This window comes from Notolepis coatsorum (assembly GCF_963971535.1).
Source record: "Notolepis coatsorum genome assembly, chromosome: 3".
In the NCBI taxonomy this organism is placed as follows: Eukaryota; Metazoa; Chordata; class Actinopteri; order Aulopiformes; family Paralepididae; genus Notolepis; species Notolepis coatsorum.
This window is the reverse complement of record NC_140167.1, coordinates 51722458-51735483: the sequence shown is the minus strand read 5'-3', so window position 1 is coordinate 51735483 and position 13026 is coordinate 51722458. Positions and strand designations below refer to the sequence as shown.

The window sequence follows — 13026 nt, the reverse complement described above, 5'->3', positions numbered from 1 at the left end:
CTGGTCTAATAGCAATAAATGCATTAGAACAAGAAACCAATGTATAGACATAGCATGGCAAACAAAATTGCCATGCCTAATGCGAGCCAGGGAAGTGCTGTGCGTTTGTAATGTGGCTTCATGTTTTCATCCACTGAGCTGTGAGGCTCCACAATGCTTGTTTTTGGTTGAGGTCTGAACTCTCAAATTCCCCATAAATATCGTTTTTGTGGGTATTGTCCAGTTGTTGCTGTGTGGTTTTATCTGCCCAAAATTCAAGCAAGCATGAAAGCATATTACAGTAACAACGTTGTGTGTCACGCCCCCCGCTCCCACTGGCCCGCACCCGAAACCACCTATTTCAACCGTCCCAGGTTCAGCGGGGGGTATTCCGAATCAGCGCCGCTTCGCATCCAAAAGGGGTGTGTCCGTCTGAGTGAGAACACTCCCCCCCCGTCCCCCCACGTCCCCGGGGGCGCTGATTCGACCCCGATTGGTGAGTGAGAAAGGCCCCTGAGAGAAACATCCATTTATACCAGAGAGCCGCTCAGGGGAGCTGGAGGGAAGAGAGATGGATATGCAAAATAGCGATGACTGGATAAGACTACAGAGAGGGGAGAGATCTTCTGTGGTTCAGGAAGTGAGCTGTGAAGGGATGCGGAGAAGAAAGATGAGTAAAGAGGAGGAGGTGAGGCCGGGGCGAGGTGGGAGAGCAGTGGTTAATGTCCACAACCAAGAGCAATGTTCAACCGGACACCTGCCTCCCTCTCTCCATGCTTCCCCCCGCTCCTAGAGGAGAGGGCACACAGGGTTGAACATTGCTCTTGGTTGTGGACATTAACCACTGCTCTCCCACCTCGCCCCGGCCTCACCTCCTCCTCTTTCTTCTCCGCATCCCTTCACAGCTCACTTCCTGAACCACAGAAGATCTCTCCCCTCTCGCGTGTATACTTTCCCCAACGGAGTTCGGTTTCCGGGTTCCTCTGATTGGCCGCGACCCCCACGTGACCCGCCCCCCTATCCAGAGCGAGCGGCCATGGACTTGACTTTCGCTTTCAATTTGACGCTCGCTTCCTACGCTTTGCTCGCTGCTGTTTAACACTATGGTCGCCAAAACCGCCGTACGACGTCTTTCCTCGCCATGCTCATTCTGCCAAAGTCTTTGATATCAATATTTCAAAAATCTGTGATCGAAATCATATTTCTCCCCCGGAGACTTGAGATCTACTGTTGAGCCCCTCTCAACTCTCCAACGGTTCAAGAGCGCCATCTGGTGGCCGATCGGCGGATCGCCCAGGGCGGAAACAGGAAATGAAAGCTGGTGCTCATTTCAATTCGGTCCGATCACTCGGTAATAGTCTCAGGACTCGAGCTGATAGCAATCCGTTACCAATAACTCGATAAACAACATGATTTGGACGTATATACTATTATACAACCTGGAAATGGATCGAATATTTCTACATCCCATAATAGGAATATTTCTGTTCCACGCTCATCGCCCAACGGAGCGAGGAAGCTACGGTAAGATTCAACGTTATTTTTCAAAGTGTTCGATACTTACTGCTCTAATGATCATATCACCCACACTAGATGAATCATCTAACATTGGCCACGGAATTATAAACTACCCCCCCCCCCATCCGGTAATCATCAGATCATACGTAGTAACTTCTAGAAGTACGTCCATTTGAATTTTTTTATCTCGCGCATATTCCTATCGAACTGTATTTCATCATCAATATAATGCATTTGGAGCTATAAATCACGTTCTGGAGAAAGCTGCAGAAAACGATAAAAACATACTTATACTTTAGACCGTATTTTAGTATGAATATGTGAATGAAAAAGTATAACGTTGCTACACCCTGAACAATAGATATAGGACGTTGAATGGGCCATAGTAATGTCAATTTAGCAATACAATTTAAAAAGTTATAGCCCTGCAAAGAAGGGGAACTTCTCCATGTTAAATAGGGCTGGCGAAGGATGGTAAATTATGAATTTAACCCTGGCGATCAAAGTGTTAATAATATTGTCGCTTTTCACATCGCATGCTCTTGTGCAGTCATCTAGTTAAAGACAGTAGAGGTTGGCGTCAGTGTAAGTTAGTGTTGTGTTCATTCATAGTTAAAGACAGTAGAGGTAGGCGTCACGGTCAGTGTAAGTTAGTGTTGTGTTCATTCATAGTTAAAGACAGTAGAGGTTAAGTGTTTTTTTTTAACAAGTGTTTTTCTTTTTCCCTTTTTTTTTTTTTACATGAAACAAGATAAACAATACAGTAACTAATAATCAACGATGAATCACAGGACAATAACAGAAATAATAACAATGACAGTCCAATAATTAAATCAGAATGAAACAAACAACACACTGCAGCACCCACTCTCCACACTTTAGATCACCTAAACACACTTTATATTTATTGGTAAATGATTTGCACTACAACTCGTACACCTTACTGTAATTGTACCTCATCCCATTTCTGCTTTGCACTATATAGTATTGTATATTAGTACATTGCATTGTATATTGTATGGTAACTCGGTTACTTCTATTCTGCATCGAACATTGTACATATGTCTATACTGAACACTGTGACCTCTATTTTTACTAGGAATGCACGATATTGATTTTGACACCGATACCGATAATTTTATGCTCCTCAAGCCGATACCGATAACCGATATTTATTGTATTATAATATTTTTTTTAACTGTAATATATATATATATATTTTTTTTTAGTATTTATAAGCTCCGACGTCATCGGTACTGCTATCGGTACTCGAGAAATTATGGAGTTTTTTTTTGAGGAATTTAAACGTTGCAAACTAATCTTGTTGGCCGTTGTCTATATCTCTCCTGCCTCTGTGTGTCTGCCTGCACGGGGAGCGGGCTGCCTGCTCTCTCCTCTCTTCCCCTCCCACACACTCACACACACACACACACACACACACACACGAGTACAGACAGCTCTGCTCTCATAATGGCGGACAGAACGAAATGTTCAAAAGTCTGGGTCTATTTTACTAAAGTCGACGCTGACCACGCTCGTTGCCACAAGTGCAACAAGACATTTGCCAGTAATGTATAAGCGCTGGTACTTGTCAGGGCCTAACAAAAATAATGGTTGGTTTCAGGTTGCCGACCGACCCTGCCGATTTAGGTGCGACCCAATATATTTTATGAGTTTTTAAAAAAAATTATATATTTAAAAAAAAAAAAAAAAAAAAATCCGTTTTTTTTTTTTTTTTTTTTTTTTTTTTTTTTTTAGAATAAAGTTTCATAGAAATCTTAGTCAAACATTTAGTATTATGGATATTAAACATGCTGGCAGAGTACATGCATCCATGTTGTTGTGAACATTTTAATTAAATAAAGAAATTCCCTATCCATAGTCGCCGTGGGAAAGAATAAAATAAAAAAATAAAATAAAATAAATTCCCTACCTACCCATGGCCAAACTGACAACCAACCTGAAACCAACTATTATTTTTGTTAGGCCCAATGTGGCTGGCGGGGAGATAACGTTAGCTCCGAGTAGAGTAATGGCTGACAATCCGGAGGTAAATAAACGAACGAGAGCTTCTGATTGGTGGTAAGAAGAGGTGGGTGCAAGCCGTGGGACGTAATTGGCAGATCGACTGTCTGTCTCCGAATGTAACGTGACTACGTCACAGCCAAGAAAGGGAGCGCTGGATTTGTGAAAAACTCCCTGTTCCTAAACCACACGCTATCAGTTTTACCACAGTACTGGCAAAACGGGAGGAGGCTATAATAAAAACAAGCGCCCTTCATCCAAATCCACCCACACCGGATTTCTTTTAACCAAAAAATTTATTATATGTTATCGGAGCTATCAATAACGTTATCGAGTTTATCGGGATGACGTCATAATTGCTGATATCGGCCCGATAATTATCGTGCATCCCTAATTTTTACTTCTATTTTACATGCTATACTATTTTATTTCATACTTATCTTGTCTAGCACAGTCTCTGGAGTGTAACAGTAAGAAGCATTTTGTATAAAAGTATTCTGTACTTCTGTATGACAACAATGTATGCCTTTCAAATGATAAATGATACACACTGAAATCTACGCTCTCTCATCCTGCTTTCCACAACTCCTATACTTCCTGAGTAACGCGCCCAACACTGCTTAATGGTGGTTTAAATATTTTACATGTTTTGATGTGGTGCATAAGCAGCATATTAAGATGACTGCGTTTTTTGAACAGCTGATAACTGCATAAGCAGCACATTAAGATGAGTTACCAACAGCGCGTTTCTTGACAGCAGAGTGGCGCGTTTCGTGACTCAGGAAGCGAGCGCTCTGCGCTGCAACACAGCGGCGAGCGGCGGTGGCAGCGGCAGCGATAAGGGGGGCGGGTCACGTGGGGGTCGCGGCCAATCAGAGGAACCCGGAAACCGAACTCCGTTGCGGAAAGTAAAGTATACACGCGTCCTTGGTGCAAGCTCCATTAAGACTTGAGGCTTATTTCCATGCTTAGTGAGTTATTAGCTGAAAACTGTTATGCACATCTCTGGTAAGGACTGGATTTAGAGATGGTGGTATGAGCTGTTGTTCAATAATATGGCTGTACCTGTGATGTTTAATGTTGTATGATATGGATTTATTTAATCACTGGAGTAATACAATATGCATAATATAATCACTGGCACATTTGAATTTTCAACAAAATATGTCAGTCAGATTGGGTGTGACACCTTAGTGGTACAATTACAAACAAATGACCATCGCTAACACAAATTGGTAGGCTTATTAATTCTAAGGATGGTTGAATTGAATAATTGATTGACAGCCTAGTGTGTGCTATGCTAGACTGCTGCCACTGGCTCCTGGAGAAGTTGTATTTGCAGCTATGTCCAACAGTTGGCTTTGTTAGATAGTTAGGCATAAAAAAGTGAGTTAACAAACTGATGTTGTTAGTGACTCAAGAGCATGGAGATAGCCTCTGAGCATGGAGATAGCCTCTGAGCATGGAGAGAGACTCTGAGCATGGAGAGAGACTCTGAGCATGGAGATAGCCTCTGAGCATGGAGAGAGCCTCTGAGCATGGAGAGAGCCTCTGAGCATGGAGAGAGACTCGGAGCATGGAGAGAGACTCGGAGCATGGAGAGAGCCTCTGAGCATGGAGAGAGACTCTGAGCATGGAGAGAGACTCTGAGCATGGAGAGAGCCTCTGAGCATGGAGAGAGACTCTGAGCATGGAGAGAGACTCTGAGCATGGAGAGAGACTCGGAGCATGGAGAGAGACTCTGATCATGGAGAGAGACTCTGAGAGAGACTCTGAGCATGGAGAGAGACTCTGATCATGGAGAGTGACTCTGAGAGAGACTCTGAGCATGGAGAGAGACTCTGAGAGAGACTCTGAGCATGGAGAGAGCCTCTGAGCATGGAGAGAGCCTCTGAGCATGGAGAGAGACTCGGAGCATGGAGAGAGACTCGGAGCATGGAGAGAGACTCGGAGCATGGAGAGAGACTCGGAGCATGGAGAGAGACTCTGAGAGAGACTCTGAGCATGGAGAGTGACTCTGAGAGAGACTCTGAGCATGGAGAGAGACTCTGAGAAAGACTCTGAGCATGGAGAGAGACTCTGAGAGAGACTCTGAGCATGGAGAGAGACTCTGAGAGAGACTCTGAGCATGGAGAGAGACTCTGAGCATGGAGAGAGCCTCTGAGCATGGAGAGAGACTCGGAGCATGGAGAGAGCCTCTGAGCATGGAGAGAGACTCGGAGCATGGAGAGAGCCTCTGAGCATGGAGAGAGACTCTGAGCATGGAGAGAGACTCGGAGCATGGAGAGAGACTCTGATCATGGAGAGAGACTCTGAGCATGGAGAGTGACTCTGAGAGAGACTCTGAGCATGGAGAGAGACTCTGAGAGAGACTCTGAGCATGGAGAGAGACTCTGAGAGAGACTCTGAGCATGGAGAGAGACTCTGAGGAGACTCTGAGCATGGAGAGAGACTCTGAGCATGGAGAGAGACTCGGCAGCTGACGCAGGAGCAGGAGAGAGAGACTGACCTGTTGTTAAACCTTCAACCAATTCTGCTCATAGTTATGTCTATATAGGCAAAACTGAAAACTGGGCACAATGTTTCTCTTCTCACTGTTGAAGTGTTGACGTGAAGCACTGCAAAAATAGCCGTGGATAGTGTGAATGTTGTCATAGCGACTCCCCGACGCACGTTGTGCAAATCAACGTATATCTGTAATCAATGATGTCGATGAGTCTACCCAGTTCTACTCAATACGTCTGTAGAGAGATTGAGTAAGACTGAGAGAGTAAGATGCACACAGAGAGAGATGGTGGTACCTGGCTGTGCTGGTGTTGCCACTGTACCCACAGCCTGGCCTTGTGCGTCCGTCTGCGCCAGTGAATGAACTGCTCCTAATTTCCATGTCCACCCAGCGAGTCTGACTAATAAGTGATTCGTATTCTCCTCCTGGCACAGCCCGCTCCTCTCCAAGTCCAGCGTACACACTGCCTGAGCCCTTGCCATGATCTCATTTCCTGTCTCTCCTCTCTCTTTCTCCGCTCTCGACCACAAACAAACGCAGTCACAGACGCAATTGTTCTGCTTCCCCGGGCATTGTTGGGAGGAAGCGCTGTTGTTGCCTGCTTGTTCACACGAGCACCAATCATAATGCACGGATGGGCGCACGCACACGGATACATATTATACGCGTGTGCACGTCAACTTCTGAGTGCAGACCAGGGTCTGGTGCCTGCAAGTTCTCCATACAACCCGGCCTCATCTCTCTCTCTCTCTCGCTCTCTCTCACCATAACCCGCCTGTGGAGTAGCGATAACTGGGAGTAAACAAAGAGCCTTTAATGTCGGTGTAAGCCCTCGTCCTGAAGGTGGCCAATGGCAGGGTGTGTGTGTGTGTGTGTGTGTGTGTGCATGCACACGTGAAAATCTGTATGTGTGGCAGTTAGCAGGGGCTTGGAGGAAAGGGAGATGAAAGAGTGGAGCAAGGGATAGTCGGTCCACCAAAAAGGTCCCAGTGTCTAATCTTCTAATGCTGTAAATGAGCGGCGGGAATAAGAGGGGGAGAGATGAAGTCAGAGGAGAGCGAGAAAGTCGGAGGAGCGAAGAGTGCCAAGAGTTGCAGAGTTAGCAAAACGAGTCAATAGTTTGTACATGCGTTCTGCTCACCAGATGTGTGGTGACATTTGTGAATGGAGCTACTGAATATATTTTCACCACTATTCCCACTTTCCCAGGCATTTCAACGTGATGTAGCATAGAACAGCTACTGGTAGATGGATAGTAGTTAGTGGGGAGAATGAAGGTATTCTCAGTATAACCATACATTCATTATGTCAGTGTGCTGATTATTAAAAGTAAATTGACTAACTTAGTTGTACTATTTGTGGTCAGGAACACAGCGTGGGGGGGCAGGGCTTGCCAGGTTCACCACGACTGAAATCGAGCTTTATTCCAATCTCAGATTGGAGGCAGTTGAGAGAGATTAGCTATAGGTCTATTCAGAGTTCCAGGCAGAAAATGTGGTTTTTAATTGGGTATGGCATTATTTTCTCCTTCAGACTGTAGACTAGTTTGACGAGGCTGTTAGTGGAAAACGAGACATTTGATGTGGCTGCGTCTTGGAATTTTCCCGGAGTAGGAAGAGACGACATGTGTGTTTATTGTATGTGCGCGCACGGCCGCACGCCTGAGTTTCCACTAGAAACTATTGGGGCCGGTCCACGTGTCCAGGAAGATTTCAATGTCCAGGACAGATGGGAGAAATTCACGTCAAATATTATCTATAAATGAAAACGGTGGGTAATAATTAACGTTACATTACCTCCACTCTGTCTGCACGGTCTGGGTCCATGTAGCACAACTCCGATCCACAATTTCAGTGTTTGTCCGTATCGGTAGTAATAATACCTCTCGTCTCCACTCTTTGAACGGCAGCTTTCTTGAGGGGAACAAAGTGTTTTGGTGCAGCCAGGATGCCTTCAGTGCAGCTCAAGCCACAACTTGGGTGTGTCAGTCCGTATCAAAAGCCTATGAATGGTGTAGGCAACATGTTGTTGACACAATTTGGAAATGCACAAACATGAACCATTGTTTTTATCTTTTAGATCAGTGTTTCTCAACTGGTGGGTTACGACCCAAAAGTGGGTCGCAGGGCCATTTTGAGTGGGTCGCGGATGTGTGTAAAAAAAATAATAATAATAAAAAAAAGAAATTACAAATGTTTATTTTAATTAATTTTTTTTTGTTATTTTTTTAGCACTACCTATCTTTGTGAAAGTGGCTTCTCAGCTCTGGTCCAGCTGAAGACAAAGCAGAGGAACAGATTGGACATTGAGCACAACCTCAGAGTTGCTTTGTCTACCATTACCCCAGACTTTGAGACGTGTCAGGAGCAAACAACATCCCCAGTTATCCCATTAGTTCCCTGGGATGTTAAGCTAAGAAGTCTGCTAAGAAGCATATATTATTTATTATTATTAGAATTTTATTTGATTAGGTTTTTAGCCCTAGTTGCACTTTTGTTGCATCCCCAGTTATCCCATTAGTTCCCCAAACTTAGGTATGTTATGTTAAGCTAAGAAGTCTGCTAAGAGAAGCAGCATATATTATTTATTATTATTTTACTTCATTGGGTTTTTAGCCCTAGTTGCACTTTTGTTGCACTTTTTTGTGTTTTTCATGTTTTTAACAGTGCATGAAAGATTGTGTATTACTGGATTTAAAAAAAAAATAAAAAATTGGGTCGCGACTTAATGACTAAGGGAAATGTTGGGTCCCGAGACTAGACCAGTTGAGAACCACTGTTTTAGATGACACTAAGGTAGCTGTATTCCAATGCAATAAACATTACTCCAGTCCTAATTTGTTTTCCTGGTTCACACATGCGCGCACACACATCTTGTAAATCCAGCTGCATTGCAAGGTAAACGCGCACACGCTTCAAGGAATTTCAGAACTTCACTATGAGCTTGATTGTTTCAGTGGCCAGAATAACGTGCATTACTCCGTAACCAAATAAAAATAAGAGGGAATTATTTTCACAGGACATTATGACCGGAGAGATTTTAACAGATTTTGCCGGTAAAAAAAAAAGTGGTATTAGTGGCTATTTGGAAACCCTGGCGCATGCGTGTGTTTATGGACTTGGTGGTGACTGCTTAGCTGGACGTGATGCTTTGCTTTTCTCTCTTCTCCGTTGGGGTGTTAGGGCTCCACGGTGTTACTCACATTTGCGACTAAAAATATAGATGTGTGCGAACTAGGAAAATAATTTACGAGCACAGTGTGTGTAAAGATTACAACCTACCGTAATCCCCCCGCCCACTGCATATAGGTCAGTGGCTGCATTGAGCAACTATTTCACTGGTTATGTGATTACGTCAGCTGAGCAGAGACTCTTGTTTACATTTGCTGGTCCTTGGCAGTAGATGCTCAAAAGTTTGACTGAGCTTTACAAAAAACAATACAGAAAAATCCAATACATGCAGCAAGACTGTTTTGTGCAGCAAGGAAGCACCTCCAATATGACAAAGTATTTGCTTCAACCCTCTTTCGACGTGTTTCAGTCTCCCAGTTATGTAGCGCTTCACACTTATCTCCTGTGCTGGCGCAGTCGAGCACTAACGTAGTGTGGAGAGAGGTCTGGCTATGCGAGACACTCCAGTGTAACAATATGGGGTTGACTGGTTGACATTCGTCTTCTATGAGAGGTACCTGTAAACTATCAATAGGCCTAATCCTAGATGCAAGTTCACAGAGCACCCTGTCACGTCCAGTTCATCCACAGACACCCCTATTAAAGACAACCTTCACTTTAACTGAGAAGTGATTTATGGCAGTGATTAACGGCTTACATTCCTTGACAACAGTTGTCCCATTCCTTAATAATAGTAATATCTAAGCAAAATACCTTATCATCCACAGCAATATTAAATAATTTAATGCCTCCTTTGATATATTCTCGTCATAATGCATCAGAAACGGATGGCAGAATCTAAAGGCTACAGCAGGTTTAGAGAAACTGATGCGTTCATGTCATGGTTCACAATTTACTGACTATAGCCTAAATCTGCCAGAAATGAAAGGTAGAATCGTTTTGGTTCTTGGTATTTAATGTTCTCCCCCACCACAAATATTAGACTTGGAACAGAGATCCATTAAGAACTGGATTCAATAAGCAGAACCGGAACTAACCCTACTGGAGAAATCTGTACAAACATTTGTGTGCTCCTAAACTTTTAAATTTAGGACCACATGTGCTCCTTGGGGGGGGGGGGAAGTAAGCATCAAGCCATGTGCCTGTCCCTCATAAGCGTTTCGAAACATGGCTGCCGCCCATGCAATAGCCTGGTACACATGTACTTGTCTCCTGCCCAGCCCCTCCCCCTTCCTACCATAACACCTTGCCCTTGAGTAGCCCCTCTCACCACGTATACATGACTGCAGGGAGCACCAAGTGTAAATCCAGACAGAGTGGAAAAACTATCACGTGTTTTATGAGGGAAGTGGCGGGCGATGTGCTAGTAGTCACAGCATGCACCAATCAGAAGTAGCGTCTTCTGCCCCCTTTTAATGCTTAATGTCTGAAGGAGTCCACTGAAGGCTCCTTGTCCTCTGCTAAAGCATGCAATTGGTCCACTGATGGATACATCTTGATATTTGTCTACTCTAGTGTGTTCATTAGATGGGTGAAATCCTCTTTCAGTGCCTTCAGTGTTTTCTTAGACAGTTAGCCTCGCGGGTATGTGCGCTATTAGCGCTAGCCACGCTTCTAGGCCTCTTTGCTTTTGGAAGGGGGGGGGGGGGGGGGGGGGATTCTTAAGTCAGCCAATAATCATAGAATTCTGTCTTGTTTCCTGATGGGTAAATGTAACATTCCATTCCCCACATCACCGTCCTCCTGCCATGAATGCAAACATCCAGAAGGACATGTCTAAATTGAGTGCTCCAGTGACGACTGATGAAAAATAACAAACATAAAACACAACTAATTAGGCTAATTAAAGAATCCGTTAAATCTTGGCCTTCGTTGTATTAGTCATTACTAAGACTAACTGCCCTAATACAAAACAATGGTGGGTGTTTTTCTGTCTGTCTTGGCTTGTCTTTTGTTTGTCACATGTGCTTTGTGGCGCCACATGCTAGAAGACCTGGACCCACGTCTCTGCCTAGAGTCTTGTTAGCAGGTCATATTTTTCTGTGTTTTCAGTGTGGGTCTTTCCTGCTCTGCAGTAGCTACTGTGGCAGACAGTTCACTCCTTTCATTCCTTGAGGATGTTTGTGTGTGACAAACACAAACACACACACGTCCGATCTTTCGGGTAGAGTTCACAACAGACGTTTGCCCAGCAACACACACGTCCCTCTAGCAGCTTACTGTGATCCTCCACAGAGACGGTAGTCTGTGTCCAGCTACAGGGCGCTCCTGCTAACCAGACTAGAGCCACAGCAGCTGTGGATACAGGCAAGGATTAGGACAGGGACACAGAGAATAACAGGCTTGGGTTTCATCTCTCTCGCTCTCTCGCTCTCTCTCACGCTCGCTCTCTCACTCCCTTTCTTGCCCTCTCTCTCATGTTAGTTTTATAATGTTTATAGATGGCCTTTTCAGATTCTGCTGAGGCATCAGTGCACTGGGGTGTGTAACCAGATTTGGGTGTATTTGAAGAATTGAATGAGTGTCTGTGTCGCTATTCATTGTAATAAAAAAAAAGTCGTAAAACAAAGAAAAAAAAAGCGTGCTATTTGAGATTCAGAATATTTCAGGTTTATGCAAAATGTGTACGCAGTGTCGAGGTTAATTTACCTAACATGCTCCATGCCAGCAGCCACTGTGTGCCATGTTAAAATGCAGGTGGTTTGTTTACCTTTCTCTTCTGTCCCCCCCCCCCTTTTTTTTTTTGGAAAATTGTTGGGATTATTTCAACACATTTCCCCTTTATCCCGGCGGAAGCCAGTTTCAAGTGGAGAGGATTACGTTGGTAAATACGTTTCCTTCTGGTACAAAGCCGCAAAGCCACTCGCCAGTGAAAGAGGACCTCGATAAGAAAACTGTGTCAAGCAGAGTACCTCCACTCACCACTCTCCATCACCCCCCCACCCCCCGCTCTAATACCCTGCAGTTTCATTCAGAGATGTACCCTTTCTGGGGCCTAGTAGCAGGCTTCTGCACTATGCGATGATGGTACAGAGAGAGAGACTAGTCCAGCTAAGATTTGAGTACTGGGAACACCAGGACAGAATATGGCTGATGGGACTCTTTTGTGAGAGAGAGACAGACTTTTGTCTTAACAGCTACAGGGGGAGGTGTAACCTTGACTGGGAGCGACGGTAGCTCAGGAGGTAGAGCAGTCGTCTGGTAATCCGGAGGTTCCTGGTTCGGCTCCCGGGCAGCGTGTCGAAGTGTCCTTGAGTAAGACACTTGACTTAACCCCTAATTGCTCCTGATGAGCAGGTTGGCACCTTGCATGGTAGCCTCCGCCGTCGGTGTGTGAATGTGAGCGAATGGGTAAAATGTGTGGAACAAAATTCGAAAGCGCTTTGGATAAAAGCGCTATATAAATGCAGCACATAGTCCTGAAACCTTCAAGTAGGCAGGATGAAGTGCAACACACTCTCGGGTTAAAACATTCCATTCATTATTCTGATCTAAACTCATAGACGTTTCGCTCTGTGGAGGTCTGATACAAAAAAAAGACTCCTCCTGCCCACAGCTTGGACTCTTTTTACTTAATTTCACCTCCTGCTTTGTCTCCTGAAAGAAGGAAGAGGCCACATTGTGTCCACCTGCAGTAGACTGGTATGTGTAGTCGTGGCAGCAGGGAACTGATGTCATGCTCTTCGGCCTGCATGGAAACCTGGAGAAGGATCTTTTTTTGCTTGGCTTTTTTTCCAGTGTGGTCTGGTTTGATTTCAGCCACTGAGGACCTGATGAGGGAATACTCTCTGCACAGCCCTCCGTCAGTAATGTCTTGATCTCTGGTGCTCTCTATACAGTAATGCTCTATAAACTCACCAACCCCTT

General features: G+C 44.6%; 1 protein-coding gene across 3 annotated transcripts in view; it reads left to right on the top strand.

Annotated features, from left to right (window-relative positions):
• qkia (QKI, KH domain containing, RNA binding a) overlaps positions 1-13026 on the top strand; it is a 165761-nt gene that overhangs the window by 90234 nt on the left and 62501 nt on the right. The window lies entirely within an intron of this gene.